Genomic DNA, 19,078 nt, shown 5'->3' with positions numbered 1-19,078 from the left:
CAAGTGGTTAGAGCATCATCCCGATATGTCAAGGTTGCAGATTCGATCCCCAGTCAGACATACAAACATACAAGAAACCACCAATGAATGCATACATAAGTGGAATAACAAATCAATGTTTCTCTCTCTTCCTTTCTCTGAAATCAATAAATAAAAAAAATTTTTTTTTTAATTTTTTTCTTTATTGATTTTTAGAGAGAGGAAGAGAGAGGGAGAGATAGAAACATCGATGAAAGAGAACATCGATGAAAGAGAACATTGACTGGCCACCTCCTGCATGCCCCCCACTGGGGATCAGGCCCACAACCTGGACATGTGCCCTGACCAGGAATCCAACCAGCAACCTCTTAGTGCATGGGTTGATGCTCAACCACTGAGCCACACTAGCCGGGCAAAAAAAAACAAAACATTTTTTATTTTATTTTATTTTTGTTACAGATGTTTCTCCTTTTTTACCCCTTTGACACCCTCCTCCCCATGCCCCCCACCTCATCCCTGGCTTTGTTGTCCATGTCCATTGGTTATGTGTACATGCATGTAAGTTCTGTGGTTTATCTCTTCCCTCTTCCCACCACCCCCTCTTCTGAGGGTTGTCAGTCTGTACCCTACTTCCATGTTTCTGGGTCTACCCTATTCCTCAGACTGTTATGTTCATTATATTCCACAAATAAGTGAGATCATGTGGTATTTGTCTTTTTCTGCTTGGCTTGTTTTACTTAGGATAATACTTTCCAGGTCCCTCCATGTCGTCTCAAAGGATAACAGATCTTTTTTCTTTTTTTTTACTATTTTTTTTTATTAATTAATTTTTGTTACAGATGTTTCTCTTTTTTCCCCCCACTGATTCCCACCTCCCCCTCCCTCTCTGTACCACAACTTTTTTTTTTTTTGCATCCTCACCCCAGGACATTTTTTCATTTTTTTGTTCAGATAGAGTGGGAGGGAGAGAGAGGAAGAGAGAAAGAGAGAGAGAAACATCGACGTGAAAGGGACACATCGAGTGGCTGCCACCCACACAACCCAACCAGGGCCGGGGACAAACTGCAACCGAGATACGTGCCCTTAGCGGAAACCGAACCCGGGTCTCTCTGGACTGCAAGCCAACACTCTATCCGCTGAGCCAAACCGGCCAGGGCTGTACCACAACATTTTTATCCATTCTTCTACTGATGGACACGTGGGCTGTTTCCAGATCTTAGCTATTGTAAATAGTGCTGCTATGAACATGGGGGTGCATATATTCTTTCTGATTGGTGTTTCAGGCTTCTTAGGGTATACTCCTAGAAGTGGGATCACTGGGTCAAATGGTAGTTCAATTTTTAATTTTTTGAGGTAACACCATATTGTTTTCCATAGTGGCTGCACCAGCCTGCATTCCCACCAGCAGTGTACTAGAGTTCCCTTTTCTCCACACCCTCGCCAACACTTGTTGTTTGGAAAAAAAACAACACATTTTTTTAAGTTACATTGCTAATAGTAACTATATGAGGTGATGTATATGTTAATTCGCTTGATTGTGGTAATCATTTCACAATGTATACATATATCAAATCATGCTGTACACCTTAAATATATAAGATTTTTGTCAAGTATATCTCAATAAAGCAATAAATAAAAAAAGTAACTATAACTGTTGAAAAATGACAGGGAAAGAGAAAAGATTGGCCATGAGTTAACACTGTTAAAGTTAGGAGATAAATACACAGATTTATTATATCATTTTCGTTTTTTTCTTCTCCTTTACCCATGGACTGAGAGGTCCCAGTCCGATTCCCCATCAGAACACGTGCCCAGGTTACAGGCTCAATCCTTAGTATGAGGCATGCAGGAGGCAGCCGATAGATGTTTCTATCTCTTTCTCCCTTCCTCTCTCTCTAAAAAATCAATAAAAACATATTAATAAAATGAACAAACATATTTAAAAAGACAAAAAATAATAATAAAATATAATACCTATCAGTCCTATAAAGCTTTGAAATATAGAGTTCCTTCAACCTTAGAAGTCTCTTTCCTCATCTCTTCATTTGGTTGGTTCATATTCATTCTTCAGTTTCCGTTTGTGACATTCTCAAAGAAGTGTTTCCTAACCATCTTAATGTAAGTTCCTCCATTACTCTCTATTATAGCACATTATTTTATTTATTTTTATTTTTATTTTTTATTCCTCACCCGAGGATATTTTTCTATTTATCATCAGATAGAATGGGAGGGAAGGAGAGAGACAGACAGACAGACAGACAGACAGACAGAGAGAAAGAGAGAAACATCAATGTGACAGAGCCACATAGACTTGGTTGCCTCCCGCATGACCCGACCAGGGCCAGGGATGAACTGCAACCCAGGTACGTGCCCTTGACCAGAATCAAACCAACGACTCATTGGTCCACGGGCCAACGCTCTAACCACTGAGCCAAACCGGCGAGGGCATAGCACACTATTTTATTCTCTTCATAACCTATCACAATCTTTCATCATTTAATTTATGTGTTTTTTTGTTTGTTTGTTTGTTTTTACTGTCTATCCAAGCCTCCTTAAAGTACATGAGAGAAGGTATCTTGATTCTCATAGTCACTGAGTTATATTCCTTGTACTTACTGGCACATAGCAGGTACTCAGTAAATTTGTTGAATGTTACACTAAAAATTCAATACTGGGCATTATACTATTGTAGATCATTTAAAATTACAGAGAACCTACTGTAATACATATGCATACTTGAAGTGAGAGGATACATGATATAATGAGAATAGATAGAATTTTTAAAAACACACAAAAAAACCTTGTCCAAAGGCTTCTGAAAACAGCAAATAAATACAATTCAAGGCGACTAATCCACCCCTCCACCCTGAGAATTCATTTAGAAACAGAAATAAGGCAGTTCTGATATAGCCCCTTCTCTAGATAAAGATGTGTAAACAAAGGGATCCCCCAGGGATTAATGCTAAATGAAATCTATCACAAGTAACATTTTTAGAAATTATCTAGAAAAAAAATAGTGAAATCTTCTCAGTTTGCAGATAATTCTACAGCAATAGCTAGAAGTATGATGGCACAAAGTTGCATATTGAGAAATGTGGAAAATACCATCCATGTAGCAAAAATAAGGTAATGCAAATGGAAAAATAGTCCAAACTATAATTATCAGATGATGAGCTCTAAAGCTACCTGTTACAATAGAAGAGTTTCCAAGTCCCTGGACTTATCCTGAAAGAGCTACCAAAAGGCAACAAAATGTTGGCTGTTATGAAAGCTTTGGAAACAGAACACATTATCCTGCCCTTGTACAAACCAAAGTGTATCTGTACCTAGAATAGAATGTGCAGTTGTGGTCATCATTGTACAAAAAAAGGTAAAACAGAGAAGACATACAAAGGTATCCAAAAAGACCAAAGGACAGAGGAACTTCTGCATGCATACAGATTTTTTAAAAACAGATATATATATATATATATATATATATATATATATATATATATATAAATAGAGATATAGCTCTGGCTGGTGTGACTCAGTGGTTATAGTGTTGACCCACACACTGAAGGGTCACAGGTTTGATTCCCAGTCAAAGGCATGTACCTGGGTTGCAAGTTCCATCCCTAGCCCAGTCCGTGCGAGTGTGGGAGGCAACCAATCGAAGTCTCTCTCACATCAATGTTTCTTTCTCCACCGGCCCCCCACCTTTTATAAAATAAAAAAAAAAATCAATGTAAAAAATGTCCTAGGGTGAGGATTAACAACAACAACAAATCACAGAACTTATAAACCAGTCTAAAGAAACAATAAAGTATGTTTTTTAAAAATTTAAGCGCAGCCCTAGCCAGTTTGGCTCAGCGGTTTGAGCATCGGCCTGCAGTCTGGAGAGACACAGGTTCAGTTCCCGCTAAGGGCATGTACCTCGGTTGCAGTTTGTCCCTGGCCCTGGTTGGGTCGTGCGGGTGGCGACCACTTGATGTGTCCCTTTCGCGTCGATATTTTTCTCTCTCTCTCTCCCTCTCTCTCCCTCCTGCTCTATCTGAACAAAGAATGGAAAAATGTCCCCCAGTAAGGATAAAAAAAAAAAATTTAAGCCCAGCCCAGCCGTGTGTTTCTCCCCCTCCCGCCCTCCCTCCCTCCTACTCTCTCTGAAGATAAACAGAAAAATACCCTCAGGTGAAGATTTAAAAAAAAAAATTTTTTTTTAAGCCCAACGTGGCTGGTGTGGCTCAGTGGATTGAGAGTTGTCCCATAGACTGAGAGGTCCCAATTTGACTCCTGGTCAGGGAACATGCCCAGGTTGCAGGCTCGATACCCAGCAAGGGGCATGCTCACACTGATGTTTCTCTCTCTCCTTCCCTCCCTTTCTCACTAAAAAATAAATAAAAACTTATTTAAAAAACAAATTTTTTAAAAAATATTTTGCCTTTATTGATTTTAGAGAGAGAGGAAGAGAGAGATAGAAATATCGATGAGAGAGAACATCGATTGGCCACCTCCTGCATGCCCCCAACTGGGGATCAGGCCCACAACCTGGGCATGTGCCCTGACCAGGACTCGAACTGGCGACCTCTTAGTGCATGGGTCGACGCTCAACCAATGAGCCACACCAGCCGGGCTAAAAGACAAAATTTAAGCCCAGGTTTTATAATCAGAAAGGAGTTTTATGTCAAGAGGGGGAGGAGGGAGAGGTAAAGGGAGGAGGGTGGAGAGGGGGGTGGAGAGGGCGAGGGCGAAGGAGAGGGAGAGGGGGGAAAAGAAGGAAGGGAGCTTGATTGGTTTTGAATTCTAGTCCCAGTAGGCTTAGCTGTGTGACCATGGGCTCATTCCTGAGTTTCTCTAAGCCTCACTTTTCTCTTTTGTAAATAATGACTAATTTGAAGGATTGGTGTGAGGATGGAGATATGCACAATGCCTAGCACATAGTATACACTTACTACCCAGCAGCTATTGCTTTTATAAAAAATTAAAAAAATGTTTCTAATGATTTTAGAGAGAGAGGAAGGGAGGTAGGAAGAGAGAGACAGAGAAACATCTATCAGCTGCCTCCCGTACACACACCAGGGACCTAACTTGTAACCTGGGCATGTGCCCTGACCAGGAATCAAACTAGTGAACTTTCAGTGCACATGATGATGCTCAACCCACTGAGCCACACTGGCCAGGACCAGCAGCTACTGCTTTTATTAGGACCAGTAAGAAGTAACAATTTACACCCCGCTGGTGTGGGTCAGTGGTTGAGCACTGATTGACCCATGCACCAAGAGGTCAATGGTTCCATTCCAGGTCAGGGCAGGTGCCCAAGTTGTAGGCCAAATCCCCAGTGTGGGGGGGCGGGCATGAAGAAGGCAGCCAATTGATGTTCTTTCTCATCGATGTTTCTTTTTTTTTTTAATCCTCACCCGAGGATTATTTTCCATTTTTTGTACAGATAGAGTGGGAGGGAGAGAGAGAGAGAAACATCGACGTGAAGGGACACATCGAGTGGCTGCCACCCGCACGACCAACCAGGGCCGGGGACAAACTGCAACCGAAGTACGTGCCCTTAGCAGGAACCGAACCCGGGTCTCTCCGGACCGCAGGTCGACGCTCTAACCACTGAGCCAAACCGGCCAGGGCTCTCATCGATGTTTCTATCTCTCTCTCCCTCTCCCTTTCTCTCTCTAAAAACGATAAAGAGGGGAAAAAAGTAACAGTTTACTACCTAGTCCAGTAAGTAAAGCACTAAAACTCATTACTCTGATGTGGAGTACAAAATAAAAGAAAAAATAATTCAGCCTGGCCGGGTAGCTCAGTTGGTTAGAGCGCCATTCCCATACGCCAAGGTTAAGGTCAGGGCACATACAAGCAGCAACCAATGAATGAATAAATAAGTGGAACAACAAATCAATCACTCTCTCTCTGTCTTTCAATCAATAAAAATAAAAATGTTTAAATAATAACAATTCAAAGATAGTCTAGATTAATTCATGGGTGATAGTTCCATAATAAATTCCTAAAAGAAGTGATTAATTTTGGACAACAAAGCCCTAAATTTTAAATTTGACATTTTCATCCCTTTCCCCCAAGCAGTAAAATTCTGGGCTAGATAGTCTTGATCAAAATTTTATGGGATCAAATATGCCATTTCTTAATTTATAACTACAATTGTTAAGTTTTATTGAGCACTGGACTAAATAAGGATACCATTTAATCCTTCCAATGCCTTTTGAGATGTATTCTACATTTTACAGTAAAATTAGACAAGTCCCCATTTTACAGATGAGAAAACAAAGGCTAAGTAAGAGTCATTGCCCAAGAGTATATACTGAGTTGGTAAGGAAAGAAGCCAACATATGAAACTCAAATGGAGGGATTCCAGAATCTATACTCGTAACCAAAGAACTATACTGCCTCCTACTCTACAAGAAATGTCGGATGTTGGATATACAAGAATGAGTTTAGTGACAAAGGAGTGTACAGCTGAGTATTCAAAAATGTTGCCTGACAAGGCCAACTCAGCCAAGGTCACTGCCAGCTACTCAGATTTAGGGTGACCACAAGCATGAACATTGAAATAACAAGAACTGATTAATGAGGATGTGACAAACCTAATATAAGTAGGGAAGCCTAAAAATCCCTAAACTATGGTTTCATCTATGGTAAACAAAGTGCAGTGAAAGAGGAAAATATATCAAAATGCTAACTGGTGGGATTATGGGTGATTTTTATTCTCTACTTCATTTTTTTTTTGTTTTACAAAGAGTATTCATTTTCATAGTTGGAAAAAGGCAGAAATAAAAATAAATCTGAGGCCCTGACTGGTTTGGCTCAGCAGTTAGAGCATCGGCCTGCGGTCCAGAGAGACCTGGGTTCGGTTCCTGCTAAGGGCACGTACCTCAGTTGCAGTTTGTCCCCAGCCCTGGTTGGGTCATGCAGGTGACAACCACTCGATGTGTCCCTTTCACATCGATGTTTTTTCTCTCTCTCTCTTCCTCGCTCTCCCTCCCACTCTATCTGAACAAAAAAATAAAATAAATCTGAGGAAACTTTCATTCTTTATTCACTTCTGGTTGTGTAATTTGTTGCAATGAGCACATATTACTTTTGTAATTTCAAAGAGATTTTAAAAACAAATAAATCTAGGATATTAGAAAAGGGAAGTAAATTACATGTGGACACCGAAGCAAAAAAATATATATGTGATGTAAGAATAAGCAAATAAGAAGCTATAGTTTGTTGGAAAGAACTCTAGGTATGTATCAAAAGACTTGAGTTCATACTGATATGTAAATCGATGTGGATGAATCTCAAGAACTTCATGTTGGCCCGGCTAGTGTGGCTCAGTAGACTGAGCATCATCCTATGGACTGAGAGGTCCCAGTTCGATTCCTGGTGAGGGCACATGCCCAGGTTTCAGGCTTGATCCCCGGTGAGGGGAAGTGCGGGAGGCAGCCAATCGTTCTATCTTTCTCATATCAATGTTTCTCTCTCTTTCCAGTCCTCTCTCCCTAAAAAAAAAAAAAAAAAAAAATCAATAAAAACAGATTGGAAAAAAACCAACTTCACATTGAACAGAAGAATTCAGACACAAAAGAGTACATATTGTGAGTCAATAAAGGGCGAAATTAATATGTACGGATAGAAATCAGAATAGCAGCTGCCTATAAGGCAGTGGGGATTGACTGGAAGGGGTATGAGGAAACTTTGAAGGGTTATGGAAATGTTCTATCTCTTGATTGGAGTGTTGGCTACACGTGTTTATATTTGTCAAAACTCATCTAATTATATACTGGCATTTCACTGTATATAAATTTTACCTTTAAAAAATCTCATTTAAAAAAAAAGACAGGGTTCAATCTCAAATCCATTATTAGTTGAGTGACTTTAAGGAAGTTACTTAACCTTTCTGAGGCCTGTTTATCTATAAAAGGTAGCTATTTACGTAATATAATTTATCTCAAGTGCTGAGGACTGACTGTAATAGTATAGATCAAAGTGGGAGCACTGTGCTTTGCAAATGATCACCCAATGAATGCTGAAGCAGCTTTAAAAATAAAGAAGGATGCAAAGTTGGTCTTATACTTCTCATAATTCCACAGACGCCTTTGGTATCAAAAACTATTCCTTAGAGCCCAGCCAGTGTGGTTCACTGGTTGAGTGTCAACCCACGCAACAAGAGGTCACCAGTTCGATTACTGGTTCAGGGCACAGGCTCAGGTTATGGGCCCGATCCTCAGTGGAGATATGCAGATAGATGTTCTCTCTCATCGATGTTTCTTAAATAATTTTTTTTTCTTTATTGATTTTAGAGAGAGAGGAAGGGAAAGGGAGAGAGAAATAGAAACCTCAACGAGAGAGAACATCAACTGCCGCTCCCTGCATGCCCCCAACTGGAGATCAGGCCCACAACCTGGGCCTGTGCCATGACTGGGACTCGAACTAGCGACCTCTTGGTGCGTGGGTTGATGCTCAACCACTGAACCACACTGGCCCGGCTCATCAATGTTTCTATCTCTCCCTCTCTTTAAAATCAATATAGAAAATATATGTTTTTTAAAAAACTATTCCTTAGGGACTATCAATATTCTTACAAAGGGAAATTTATTTACAGTTCTCAATTGTGAATAGAAAGAAACATCAATGGGCATAACACAAGAGCTTCTTTTACACAGTTAAACAATTTCTCAAGATAACAATTTGAGAGGAATTTTATAGACTGAGTACTTGCTGGAACAATGGCATCATCAGGGGCGAAAAGGGTCTCAATTCTAAATGCTTGAGAATAAAAGAAATGCTTTTATTACTTTACTGTGTGAATTACAAAGTTTAAATGTCACCATCATTTATATGTACATGAATGTGTATGTGTGCATATACACACATATTCACTCAAACTGGAACTAGGCTGAACCACTACTTCTTCCCAAAAGGTCTTCTATATTCAAAAATTAAGAAACTTAATTCTGTTCAACTGTAATTAATCTTACAACTAAGAGAGTATGTCTCAGACTTTTCAATATTTTACCAAAAAAGAAAAACAGCTTGAAAAATAGTATCACAGGCAAAATTTAATAGCCACTCCCATCAATTTCTTTATTAGTGGAAGTCACGCTGAAGAGCAAATTTTTCTGAGATACTTCTATATCTGAACATTATTTCCTCTGCAAGCATTCAACAATTCTTGTTTCTATTCTTCTCTTTTCTAATTCAATTCTGTTTGGTTTCTAAGTTAAGAGTGTTTCATTTACATAAATGGTAACTATTCTGAGATACCATTCATAACTATACATTTGAATTCTCTAGAGTACCATTCATAACTTCTAAGGGAACCGAAAAAAAAAAAACTCATTCAACTTCACTTTAATGGTTACTAAGACATGAATGATTATAATGTTATTTGTGGAGGGTTGGCCAAAGGAGAATAAAGCCCCCAAATGTTACTACTAACTTGTCATCACTTTATGAAAGTCTAAAGGGACCAAGGACTGCTGCCTTGACCAATATACCTATCGTAAAAAAATACTGAGCTTAGAAAAACATGCCCATTGACTAAACGTGTTTTTTAAACACGTTTTTATTGATTTTTTTTTTTTTTTTTGGAGAGAGAGAAAGGGAGGAAGAAAGACAGAAACATCGATGTGATAGAGAAACATCAATCAGTTGCCTCCCCTATACACCCCAACCAGGGAACCCACAACCTAATTATGTACCCTGACCAGGAATCAAACAAGTGACCTTTTAGTGCATGGGAGAACGCTAAACCAACTGAGCCACACCAGCCAAGGCCTAAATGTGTTTTTTAGAGTTATAAAGTATCTATGCAGGGACACCAAAAGAAATATTTTTTTGCTCAGTGGTTAGAGCGTCGGTCTGCGGTCCAGAAAGACCCGGGTTGGGTTCCCGCTAAGGGCACCTACCTCGGTTGCAGTTTGTCCCCGGCCCTGGTTGGGTTGTGCGGGTGGCAACCACTCGATGTGTCCCTTTCACATCGATGTTTCTCTCTCTCTCTCTTCCTCTCTCTCCCTCCCACTCTATCTGAACAAAAAATATATATATATATATATATATATTTTAGCCATGAAGCTCAAAAATTAGCAAAGAATCCTGACAAGTTCTCTATAAAACCAATGCTGATTATTCTTTAGGTGTTAAACTTTTCAGCTATGAGCTTTTCAAAAAAAACCAGCCTTTTATGCAAGGTAGTAATATTCTAGTAATTCTTTGTTCCATCTAATCAATGATAGAAACTGATTTTACACAGATCTGTCTGCATAAATAATTTAGCTATCTGCACTGCTCTAATATATTTATTTATTTTAATGTTTTTGGTTTTTTTTTCTTTATTAATTTTAGAGAGAGAGAGAGAGGAAGAGAGATAGACAGAAACATCAATGAATGAGAACACTGACTGGCCACCTCCTACATGTCCCCCACTGGGGATCAGGCCCACAACCTGGGCATGTGCCCCTACAGGGAACTGAACTGGCCACCTCTTGGTGCATGGGTTGACGCTCAACCACTGAGCTACACCGGCCGGGCAACTGCTCTAATATATTTAAACCAAATAAAATAAATTTGAACAGAATAAAAATAATGGGGCTATTTTAAGGTCGTCACCTGATTTCCCTCATTTTTCTTTATCATCCAAAAGTCAGAGACAAGAGAAAGTATAATAGTAAGAAGGAATATGAGGAATGTACACCTGAGGACATATATACTCACTTCCCTCTATGACTAACCACCACCCCTACTCTTGATTTAGTAGTTCTAAAGAGGGGACAACTTTCCCTTCAGGAGACATTTAACAATATCTGGAGACATTTCTGGTTGTCATAAGCAGTAGGTAGAAACCAGGAATGCTGCTAAACATGCTACAATGCACAGAAAAGCTACCCACAATTACAGAATTATCCAGCCCAAAATGTCAATAATGCCAAGGTTGAGAAACTCTACCAAGGTCCAAGAAAGACCTGCCTCTCAGAAAAATAAATGAATGCTGATCTGAACTGAAAAGACTAAGAATTGGAAGAGACGCCTACAAGAATGAAGGAGAAGACAGAGGCCATAATTTAGCATCCACTACATCTTTTTTTTTTTTAATATGTTTTTATTTTGTGGGTGGTTTTTTTAAGATAGAGGAAGGGAATGAGAGACAGAAACACTAATGTGAGAGAGAAGCATCAATCGGCATGGTGGAAGATGGAGCCCACAACCTGGGGACATGCCCCGGGTGGGAATTGGCCAGGACCTCTCAATCTGTGAGATGTCGCTCAATCCACTGAGCCACACCAGCCGGGAGAATCTATTACATTTTTTATTGTATGTTGAACACTAATCATACAAAAATAAACCAATATAGTCTGGCCCTTAAGGAGCTCACAGTCAGGTAGGGGAAAGAGTTTTGTAATTTGTCTGATACTGTATCAGATTTTAATCTGATAAATGCTTTAAGGAAGGAGAAAACATACAAAGGAGTCACTCAACTTTTCCTGAGAATGCTTCACAGAAATGACATCTTAGCTCAGTTCTGAAGGATGAACAGGAGGCATCTTATTTCACAGCTCATACACGTCTTTGCTAACAGAGAGCCATTCATTTCCTCAGTCAACAAAAAGTTATGGAACACCAATTATGTTCCGTGCACTGTGTTATGTGTTGGAGACCCAGTGAAATTACAACTTTCCATATATCTTCCCCTAGCATCGCTGGTGTCCAGCAGTCCACCTCCCTCACCCGATTCCCCAACAATTCTTACTTCTATCTATTCCAAGTTTAGCAATTGCCAGCAGAATAGATCTTAGGCCACCACTCAAGAAGTAAACAAAACTTTGAGTTGCCTATTGACATAGACTAATCCTGCCTAGGTCACAAAATCAGGGTGGTAATGCTGGCAGAGCAGCTAACAATGAACTAACCATGGGTCCAGATCTGCCACTGTTAGATGTGTGTTGGTACCTTGGGAAAGTATTTTACTTCATGAAAAAGTCTGGGCCCAGTGGTTAAGAGTGTCGGCCGATACACCGAAGGGTCTCAGGTACAATCCCTAGCCCCGGTCAGGGTGTGTGCAGGAGGCAACCAATTGGTGTGTCTCTCTCACATTGATGCTTCTCTCTCTCTCCCCCGCCCCCTTCCTTCCACTCTCTCTAAAAATCAGTGGAGAAAATATTCTTGGGTAAGGATTAACAACACAAAAGTCTGGGGCCTCTTCCACCCTATTCAATTCATGCCATGATCAATAGTAAATTAATCAATATATATTTATTGAGAACCTACAATGTGCTTATGTCAGTGGTTCTGGCTGTACATTGACATCCAACTTCCCAAGCCAGGCCTGGCCAGTGTGGCTCAATTGGTTGGGCATCGTCCCATGCACCAAAGGATTGCTGGTTCAATTCCAAGTCAGGGCACAGGCCCAAGTTGGGGGCTTGATCCCCAGTGAAGGGTGTGCAGGAGGCAGCCAATCAATGTTCCACTTTCACATCGATGTTTCTCTCTCTCTTTTCCTCTCTAAAAATCAGTTTAAAAAAAAATTTTGTTTTTAAAAGCTCCCAGGATATAAATGGGGGTGTGTGTGTGTGTGTATTCCTCACCCAAAGATATTTTTTCCATTGATTTTTAGAGTGGAAGGGAAAGGTAGAGAGAGAGAGAAAGAGAGTGAGAGAGAAACAAAGAGTGAGACATATCAATTGGTTGCCTCCCACAGGACCCCAACCAGGACTAGGTATTGAATCTGCATCCCAGGCACATGCCCCCGACCAGGAATCGAACCCACAACCCTTTGGTCTGCAGGTCAACGCTCTAACTGCTGAGCCAAACTGGCCAGGGCCCAAATATGAATATGGTAAATTCTTTTTTTTTTTAAATCCTCACCTGAGGATATTTTTTTCCCACTTATCTTCAGATAGAGGGGGGAAAAGGGGAGAATAAGAGGGGGAAGGGGGAAAGGGGGAGGGACACCTATGTGAGAGAAACACATCAACTGGTTGCCTCCTGACCAGGGCTGGGGACCCAACCACAATCAAGGTATATGCCCTCAACCGGAATTGAACCCGCGACTCCTTTGTCCACGGGCCAATGCTCTAACTGCTGAGCCAAACCAGCCAGGGCTAAATGGTAAATTCTGATGCAAGACAAGTTTGCTTCCCTGGCCTTTAGGGATTACAGAATACAAAAGAAGTATAAGACACATTTCCTGTCTTGAAGAATTTATCTATAATAACAACGGACTTGGAATAGGACGTTAGTTCACTAATTTGTAATCCTTTTACAGTATTATCTGTGCTCATAAAACAGAAGAAACTAGAGTAATCTGGATAAGAATTGCTCCTATTCCCTAGTCCAATTGTACACCAACTCCACCTGCAACTCCTGATACACTTTTCCACACCCTTCTCTCGTCCACGCAGTGACAGTACTATTCTCAGGAACTGTGGAGACACCCCAAGTAGAAGGATAAGGCTATGTGGTATCCTGAAGTCCAGAATCTTTCTAATTCACGCCATCATGGAGCTTCTCTTAGAAAAAAATAATTCTTTAACCTTCAACAATACCAGTCACCTCAGTCTATAGAGTGTCCAAGAAAAGAGTAGACTGGGTTTTTGTAAATTTGCTCTTAGAGGTCCTTGGCCATTTAAAGAAATCACCCAAATTCATAAGGCTGGTAAAATCAAGTTTCTCATATAGTATGTGCTTAAAATAAAAATACTCTAAATTGAACATTTTAGTAACTCCTTTCCAAGATGTGCAAATTGTGGAGGCTTCATAAATTAACAATAAATGTTTCTTTTCTTTTTTTATCCTCACACAAGGATATATTTTATTGATTTTTTTTTTTAAGAGAGAGGAAGGGGGAGAGAGAGAAAGAAATATTGATGTGAAAGAAACATCAATCGGTTGCCTCCTATACACACTCCAACTGGGGATCAAACCTGTAACCTAGGTATGTGCCCTGACCTGGAATCGAACCTGCAACCTTTCTGGCGTACGGACGATGCTTCAACCAACTGAGCCTCTCAGCCAGGGTAAAAATAAATATTTCTGACATAAATCCTATCCAGCAGTGATGACATACTAAACACCACCCTGAAGGGAACATCAGCTTTAAATTCTGCAAACATGAGTCTACAGATCCTCACCTGGTAAGTATTCTCTAAATTATATAGAAAAGGTACAATTCTCTTAATTGCTATACAAAGAAGAACATACGACACTATAAATTACTTTATTAAAAAGAGGAGTAGCCCTGGCCAGTGTGGCTCAGTTGATTGACCACTGTTCTGTGCACCAAAAGATCACTGGTTCGATTCCCAATCAGGGCACATTCCAAGGTTGTGGGGCTTGATTCCCATTGGGGTATCTTTGGGAGACAAGTGATCAATGTTTCTCTCTCTAAAAATCAATAAAAACATAAAAAAGAGAGAGGGGTATAAAGTATTAGTCAAACATCTAAAACAGGGACCAATGAGTTTATTAAAAGGTAAAATTGGTACTTAAGGAAAAATCCACACTGGCATGTATTAATTAGAATAAGATTATTGTATGAAAGAAAAAAAAAAAAGTCTCTTCTATGTTACTGTTCTTAGAATCCACGACTTTGAAATTAGCTTGGTTTACAGTATTTTTCCTTGTAATTGTTCTTGTCATCATATATGTTTTATCCATCGAGTTCTACAATCCCTTAACTTCAATTCCAAAATCCAAAAGGCTGCAAAAAACAAGTTTTTCATTATTCATTTGGCAGTAAAACCTGATGTGAAATGACATGAGGCTATTTATAGTATTTGTTTATCCCAGTTGGTATAAATATTCTGACATTTTATTACAGAAATAGTAATGGGTTTAATTATAAGGTGCTGCCCCAGACCTCTCTGGGATGTTACATAATCACAGTGAGTGTACCACATTCCGTTTCTAAAATCCAAAAAATTCTAAATTCAGAAACACCTGCGGCCCTAAGAACTTTTATTTTTATTTATTTATTTATTTGGCCACAAGGTACTGTGGACTGATATACTAATTAAAACTAAATCTTAAACAGAAAATATAACCAATACTGAGAATAAAGATAGATCTTCACATGCAATAAATTCAATGTCTTAACAACTATTCACAATACACAATCCTTTAAAATAAAACATTTAAACTAATTAATTAAAGCATTAAAAATACTTTTAACAAATGTCAAAAACCTGACACACCATTATGTGTTTTTCAAGTGAAGGTGATATTTGCATTATCTAATACCAAATCAGTTCCTCTTAGGTTAAAATGCAATAATTTAAGTCATGGTAAAACTAACCCAAAGACTGCAATTGGTTAATTATGTTGAGAAAAAAGAATCATCCACTAATAAGTAAATGTTCTGATTTTTTAAAAAGTTTACCTCAGAGGGTTTAAGATTTAAAATTATTTTCTTCCAGATTATAATTTCTGAACGTTGAACAAATTACAATCGATTTTTCTGTAAAAGCAGAGTCCCGGACAGGGACAGCAACAGAAACAGCTCTTACATATATCTGAACGGGAAGAAGAGTTTCACAGTTCTTTCCTTCCTTCCTCCTTCAGTTACTGCTTTCTGGTTTTAGAATTTCAAACAAAGACATATTGGCTCCACTGCTAAGAAACGCCCTCTTTCTCAGCAACTTCCTTTTCCAATTTTCTTCCCTACCATTGACATATGAGAACAATACACGTTGACGGTCCTACCATTTTGATTAACCAAAAGTGCTGAGGTTTGGAAAAATTAAGGGCTGCAACTTATAGTACCCAACTACCTCCCCAATCCAGGTCCACAATCTTCACTCAGCCAGAAGTTAGATAACAGAGAGCACAAAGAAGGTAACATGCTCAATCAGAGACAGGCTATTGAACCTTTCACTCTAGGAATCCAAAGAAATTTGAACTAACAAATTTGAAACTTCTCTCATCCCAAGAAAACTTGGCCTTCATAGGGAGGAGAAAAAGTTACTAGGCTCGCACCACTCTGAACCAAGTGTCAAGTCTATACACCAATAGTTGGTGAACTTTCTTCTATAGGCCACCCAGTCAGGATTCAAACTGAGCTCTCAGAAGTTCGAACACACTTCAAAGTGACTTTCACAATTTAGAAATCGTCCTTTCCAACTCACAGAGATCAAGACCCAACCTGTCTCCATGCCAGAAGTATCTAGGACCAGACCCCTCCCCCCGTTTGTGACAAAGCAAACTTCCTTTAAGTGGACAGAGACTTCCCCCTTGCCCAGTGAGTCTCTAAGGAAACAACCTTATCTTTGGTAAGCTCTGCACCTTACGTAGGGTGACCTTGAGCAAGTAACTTAATTCCTTAACTTAGTTTCCTTATGTATAAATTATCAACAGTTGCTTTAAAAATTAAATAAGAACATATGCCTAAAGGTCTGACACATAGTAGGAGCGCCATAAATGTTCTCCCTCCTCCTAATCCTTCTGAATTCTTTGGGCCTAAATTTCAGTCACAGCCCCAAAAGGCTCCAAGAATTCCTTCCTTTTCTGATTTTTATGGAGAACTTTATAAAACTTCCCCGTCCCAGAGGCTCTAGGATCATGAAGGACCAAAACATCGTTACATTCTAGGCTGGGGTCCATCCAAGGCTTAGTGGAAGAGCCCCTTTGGCCAACCCTTATTCTGCAGTACATCCTGAACAATATGTACCTCCTCCTTACACTGCAGCACCGTCCTGTACACATACGTACGTGTACACACACAGTCCCAACCGCCACTTGGCAACTTAGCAGGCCAGGGGTCCCAAAGTGCACCTCAATTCCTTCATGGCCCATAGATGGAAACTATGTCTCCGCCTGAGGAAGAACTTGCCCAAGATCTCAAACATCTGGGATCCACTCGTGTACATCTGACCGCAAAGCCTCCGCTTTAATAATGGGGAAACTGAGGCCCAGAGAGGGAAGTGACTTGCCCAACGTCACTCAGCGAGTTGGTGGCAGAGCTAGGTCAGGTTGGGCACTTTCGAAATCTCACAGACTGGCGGACCCCTCCAGTCTCCGAGGGGATCTCCAGGACACCTCCTCCCTAGGGAAGGAAGTGGAGAGTAAGACGCCACCCGGCGCAGACCGCTCACACGACCTCTTCGGGTCCGTGGTGAGGGCGAGGCCCCAACTCCCGCAGGACTCAGCGCGGCTCGGGTGGGGTGGCCGGCCGGGCCCAGCACCTCACAGCGGGGCCCGCCCGTGGGGACTTGTTGCTCACCTGGTCTTGCGCAGTCGCCCTCAGCGACAGACAGGCGGCTGGTCGCTCTTTCCCGCCTGGGGTCTGTTACCGCGGGCCGCCTAGCCGGCTGCCACACTGCGGGACGCCCCTCAGTGCGCTACGCCCCCAGCCGTGCTCAACCGGCCCGCGTCCGCCATTACGCGATTCCCCGCCCCGGGACGCAGCCACACCCCGCCAAAGGCCCTGATTGGCTCTCTGTCCCACCCTCCTGGGGCTCTCGGGCATTTCATTGGCCTGTATGCAATGCCAGTTAAATAGCTACGCAAAAGACGTACTCAGGAGTCCCGTCCCGGGAGCTCCACCCGAGCTACTTCCGCAATCGGAGTAAACAGCGAGAGGACAAACCAAGTGAAGTAGAGGTGGAGATTAAACTAAATCAACCCATAAATTCATAGTAGGAATGTTCCACCTAAGAAAGTGTAAAAAGTCATACAAAGTGTATTGAAAGATTAATTATTTTTCTTAGGGTTAAAAGAACCAGTATTTTTGGTGGAGCGGAGGGACAAGCTCATGAACTTGCTGTGAACACCCCTCAAGTTGCGGATAGTTTTGTCTCTTCCTCAGGTCCGGCAGAAAGTAGGGTGGAGAGAGTGAGTCACCGGCTCCAACCTTCTGCTAAAGGGTCCACCCCGCCTCCAGGCCTGGGGTCCTGGGACTGGGAGATGGTTCTGAAAGACCAGGGTCAGGGGTGAGCTGGACCCTAGTTCAGCCACCTCACTCAGCGACTTCAGGTTACTCCCTGAATTTATCTGAGTCTCAGTTCTTCTGAGAAATAGAAGCAGCCCCGTCTGTCTCACGTCCTGGAGTGTTTGATGAAGATTTATGTATGAGTGGGTATATGTGCATCGTGTTTATTCTAAAGGGCTGCAGCTGGATATCAATGTGACATTCTCAAGTTAGCAAAGATACCTCATTTAATTCTCTAGAGCAACTCTGTAAGGCAGATAGTGTTCTTGTTTTGCAGAAGAGAAACTCTATGACTTACCCTGGGTCACCCAGGGAATTTGAAACAACCCTGGGACTCAGACCTGTATCTTTTGGCTTCCATTCCTGTATGTCTTCCTTCCAAGCATGGTGTCTCCTGAGACAGACTTTCCTCCCCCAATCCTTTAGCATTCCAGGGACGGTCTTGAGGGTGCCAGGCCAGTTTCGCATCTCTCTAGTCACCAAAGACTGGCACAGCTCCCCACCACCCCCCGCCCCCGCCCCCGCCCCCGCCTCTGCCTCCGCCCCCGCCCCCAGCTATTGTTAATCACTAAGGTTTCAGGGGGAAAGGGTTGTGCCTGAGCTGTTTCTGGTATCCTAAGAATCAGGAAATGAGTTAGGGATGACAGGTTGATCAGCAATCCAGACAGAATCCCAAAGGAGGGCACAGAAGCTCCAAGAGGGGCAGTGACGCCACTGTGGGCCCTCAGCGGGGCAGCCTTCATACCAGGACTTAAATCCAGGTCTCTCTGAGCTCAGAACAGGGCTGTTTTCACTGAGGATTGTTATTCCCAGTAGGGCTACCTTGGCTGTAATTTCTAGTCCTTTTCCCCCTCTGGAAGAAAAAGGAAATCAAGAAGGGAGTAGGAGGGGAAGCAGCCTAAGACTTTAAGAAAAAGCAGAGACCACCAAGTGGGTGGTGTCTATGGCCCCACTGCTGGCTGAGTCATGACCTCCAGGCTCAAATTGGGACATGTGGTCTGACAATCAATTACTATTTAAATCCTGTCTGTGGCCAGTGGGTGCTGGGAGGCAGCAGGTGCTGTGCAGAGATCAGTGGCTTTGGGGTCAGACTGACCTTCCATTGAATCCAAGCTCCACCACTTTCTAGCTCTCTGAACCTCACCTTTGTCTTCTCTAAAATGGGCAGCTGTGAGGAGTCAATGAGTTAATTGA

At 41.4% G+C, this 19,078-nt stretch overlaps 1 protein-coding gene across 1 annotated transcript in view; it reads right to left on the bottom strand.

The window, feature by feature from the left end:
• WASF2 (WASP family member 2) overlaps positions 1-17,347 on the bottom strand; it is a 78,893-nt gene extending 61,546 nt beyond the window's left edge. The window contains exon 1 of the mRNA XM_036257293.1: positions 17,177-17,347. The gene's annotated coding sequence lies outside the window, so the exon portion shown is untranslated. The remainder of the gene's footprint in view (positions 1-17,176) is intronic.
• Positions 17,348-19,078: the final 1,731 nt, after the last annotated feature.

Source organism: Molossus molossus, unplaced genomic scaffold, assembly GCF_014108415.1.
Source record: "Molossus molossus isolate mMolMol1 unplaced genomic scaffold, mMolMol1.p scaffold_m16_p_12, whole genome shotgun sequence".
Lineage (NCBI taxonomy): Eukaryota > Metazoa > Chordata > Mammalia > Chiroptera > Molossidae > Molossus > Molossus molossus.
Note: the sequence above shows the minus strand (reverse complement) of the source record. Positions and strands in the feature narration are given on the sequence as shown.